This window comes from Oncorhynchus nerka, linkage group LG4 (assembly GCF_034236695.1).
Source record: "Oncorhynchus nerka isolate Pitt River linkage group LG4, Oner_Uvic_2.0, whole genome shotgun sequence".
Classification (NCBI taxonomy): Eukaryota; Metazoa; Chordata; class Actinopteri; order Salmoniformes; family Salmonidae; genus Oncorhynchus; species Oncorhynchus nerka.
Window position 1 is genome coordinate 46,776,334 of NC_088399.1, and position 4,258 is coordinate 46,780,591.

Here is a 4,258-nt window from a genome sequence, read left to right on the forward strand (position 1 = left end):
CAGATTTAACTTGGTTTCCCAAATTAAGCACTGGGTAGCTGCAGGAACAAGGTTGGAGAGCACATGGTATACATTGTTTGGGCAGAATATCACCTGCTGGGGCAGTGAGAGCATGCTCCTCAATCAGTGATTGATGCGTGGGGTAAAATAAGTGTATTTATATTTATTTTTAAGCTTCTCAAATTAAGCACAGCTCTGCTATAAAACCAAAATAGCCACAAAACGGACCGGTGGGAAAGCGTGCGACCTCCATTCGCTATTCAAGTGCATACAGATGACAACTTTTTCTAATGCCCCTGTTCCTGCTCATTTGATAATGGGCCATTCTAAATCGAAACTAACTAAACTTCAAAACTACAGTTGCCAAATAACTATAAATCTAGCATCACTTTTACGCTCAACATAGCCACTTCATATGCGCAGTCGCTCCTTAATAGGAAAAATATTGCCACTCTTATTTGCTATCTCTTCAATCTAAGCCTTCAGGAAAGTGTATGCCCTCACACCTGGGGCCTGTTGCACAAAAGTAGAATTAAGACATCCGGAATAAATGACTCAGCTGAGCTCAATGAAGCCAAAACATGTGCGTCCAGGCTTAATTGGTTGCACAAAGACCAAACCAGGATGAGCAGACACGGATTCATTAAGCCAGGTGAAACCAATCCTGGATAGGTGCGCGCTCACGGCTCACTCAAATAGACCCCGCCACAGATCACAGATTAACTGATTTACCATGGCAACTAGAGCCGCGTACTTTTCCCCGTCGGAAGCACAAATCCTCATGGAGGCATACGAGGAGGTAAAAGATATAATTAAGAAGAAAGGCAACACCGCCACAGTGATAAAGCAAAGAGAAAAAGCGTGGCAAAGTATTGCAGACCGCCTGAATGCGTAAGTAGTGCACAATTACACACTCACCACTCCGCTGAAACATCACAATTACAATTCAAATATTTAATTCACATCTCCAAAAATGCAGTTGTACTGTAATTATGAAACGGTTAAATTTTTAATTGAAATGCACTGCAGATATGAGTGAAATTGTGTAAAGTAACTCCATCACACTGTATAAAGCTATGATAAATTTTTTGATATTTTTACTGAAAACAAGACAAAAATACCAAGTAATTTTTTGCAGTGTGACTCCATTAAATGTGTGTGTGTGTGTGTGTGTGTGTGTGTGTGTGTGTGTGTGTGTGTGTGTGTGTGTGTAGATTAAACATGAACGGGCCAAAACGGACATGGCAGCAGGTCAAAATCAAATACAAGAACATTCTGCAGAATGGTATGGTCCCTGACTAATATTTAACAAAGCACAAGCATATATTGTACCCAGAAGGTGCCTGCTCACACATTGTCTGTACTGTTTTAGCAGTGAAAAAGAATACCCACAGACAAGGCACGGGTGGTGGGTCACCAAAGGCTGACCTTACCCCAGCAGAGGACATGGCCTTGGAGCTAAATAAAGGCAGGCCCGTCTTAGAGGGGATCCCTGGGGGGAAAGAGACGAGCATAGGTTCCTCCCAAGATGCCACCCGCTTCATTCAAGGTATGTCCTTCCATCTCTTCATGGGATACAACCACATTCATATTGAATCAATTTGGACTGTCTGACTTTGGTTTACCTATTGCCTTGCAGTGCCTGGCAGCACTGTGTTCCTGTTAGAGCCACCAGCACAAGCACCAGACGATGCTGATCCAGTGAGTACTCCATCAAAGGCATACTGTAGGCCTGGCATGTCTTGTCTACTAGCTTCAATATGAATCCGATTAAATGTGATAGGGTGAAGGCCCCAGTGCAGCAGCAACAGCACATGATGGAGACGATGATGAGGAGGAGACCATCTCTCTGGATTCCAGAAGGCATGAGGTATCATGTTAAGACTGTGAAAGTACTATTTACTCTACAATGGTGAGGAGTCCTCATCAAAATCAAAAATCTAATTTCTTTTACAGGACCCAGATGCTATACAGTGGGAAAACCAGCCTGGCAACATAGTGCGTATTAATAAAAGGACACCACATCCTGCCAAATTCCAGCTGCGCTAATTGTATTGTGTTCACAGAGCTCACAAGCTATCAGAAAGTTGTATGGCAACCACCTCCGGCGCCAAATAGAACTGGCAGACATAGACATTCAGTACAAGAAGAAAAAGATGGAAAATCTTGCACTGGAGTCCGAAATAAAAAAGAGGACAATTAGGAAACTGGACCTTGAAATAAAAAAACTTGAGAGGGAGGTGAGATATGCCTTCAATGTACACTGTATGCTAACTGTAACACAAATGTATTAATCATTATTTTTTTTTCCTCCCCAGCTCCAAGAAGATGACACAGCTCAAAAATAAAAATTAGGTATATTCTCGTAAAGTCAAGTGAGCCATGACATATGAGCTCTTATTGTGAGCACACAGGACGGTGGCATCTTTCTAAGGTTTTTTTTATTTTCCCAGCAATCAGTACAACCAAGTCATCGTTATAAGGCATCGCCCTCTTTTGCCCACCCCCCCAGCACCAGGTGTGGCCACTAGCCTATATGAAGGCCCAAAATTGTGTGTTCCTTTCTGCTCTGACAATGGCATGCCCATTCGTGCGAGATGTGGTGGATGAAGAAGCACTTGTGCTGAGGAGAGCCTTCAGGCGAGAAAGGGTCTTCAGGGACCGGTTGGACCCACTGGCCTTCCCTGATGACCATCTATATGAAAGATACAGGTTTTCTGCAGATGGCATCAGATATCTATGCAGACTACTGGGTCCCAGGATTAAGCACCGCACTGCACGGAGCCATGCACTGAGTGTGGAGCAAATGGTTTGTGTGGCCTTGCGCTTTTTTGCTAGTGGAGCCTTCCTGTACTCAGTGGGGGATGCAGAACAGCTGAACAAGGCCACAATTTGCCGCACAATAAGGAGTGTGTGTCTGGCTATCAAAGCATTAGCAGATGTCTTCATCTCCTTCCCTGGCCACAGAAGACTCTGTGACATCAAAGAGGAGTTCTATAGGATTGCAGGTAAGAGGATCTACAAATTACAGGACAACTGTTAACACATAGTAGGATACTCATTACTTTGTGTGACAGGTTTCCCCAATGTCATTGGTGCAGTGGACTGCACACACATAAGGATAAAAGCCCCCTCAGGTGCCCATGAGGCCGATTTTGTGAATAGGAAATCCTTTCACAGCATTAATGTTCAGGTGAACATAACTTTTGATATTGTCCATTGACGAACACTCTGCATTGCCAGTGATGTGCATTGATTGGTGTAATATTCCTCATCTTATGATTTCAGATGGTCTGCAATGCTGACTGTGTGATCAGCAATGTTGTGGCAAAATGGCCTGGCTCAGTCCATGACTCCAGAATCTTTCGGGCCTCTGAAATCTATCAGTGCCTATCACAAGGTAAGCCACACAACCCCTATTTATAACCATCATGGCTGTGTCAAGAATATCACTGTGTTTATGAGGTAGTAATGATGAGATTTTGTGTTGACAGGTGAATTCTCTGGTGTGTTGCTGGGAGACAGGGGTATGGCTGCCAGCCTTTTCTCCTGACACCTTTCACAGACCCCCAGGAAGCACAGCAGGCCTACAACCATGCCCATGCCAGGACCAGGGCCAGAGTTGAAATGACCTTTGGCCTCCTGAAGGCACGCTTTCACTGCCTTCACAAATTAAGGGTCAGCCCTGTTAGGGCATGTGATATTACTGTGGCTTGTGCTGTCCTCCACAATGTGGCCTGCCTGAGGAAGGAGAGGGCCCCCAGAGTGCCACCAGCCATGGACTGGGACAATCCGGCAATCTTCCCTGATGACGACAGTGGTCGGCTGCTGAGGGACCAATATGTGTTGAATTATTTTAGTTAGTATGTGTGCTTTCAATTTTGGTTAAATATGTCCTGCGGTGGCAGAGGAATTTGTTTTTTTGGGTTCGTTTTTGACGAATTTGGCCTCTTATGATGTTTGTGCGGTATACTGTGTGTAATACAAGGCTGCAGGGAGGCTACTGCATCCATTCATTTGTCTGTTCAGTTGATGTGTATGGATTTGTCCTGCATTTATTTTAGTGTGCAGACATGCAGGGTGTGTTATATACAGACCTTTGAATGTGTATGTATCATTTTGTATAATATGCTTGGATTCTGTGCTTTCCATCTTGTAGAGTCACTGTGACTTCAGTTTCGAAAGGAGCTGATGGTTTACCTGCTTTGTTTTGTCCTTATTCAATAAAGGAACATAATGTTACACATTGTGTTTTTAT

At 43.9% G+C, this 4,258-nt stretch overlaps 1 long non-coding RNA gene across 1 annotated transcript; it reads left to right on the plus strand.

The window, feature by feature from the left end:
- The first annotated feature begins 560 nt into the window (after positions 1–560).
- Positions 561–3,395, plus strand: LOC135571296 (uncharacterized). Its single transcript, XR_010463707.1, has 7 exons — positions 561–1,285; positions 1,373–1,549; positions 1,640–1,701; positions 1,784–1,870; positions 1,957–2,240; positions 2,319–3,008; positions 3,289–3,395. It is a non-coding gene; the product is annotated as an uncharacterized LOC135571296 (long non-coding RNA).
- Positions 3,396–4,258: the final 863 nt, after the last annotated feature.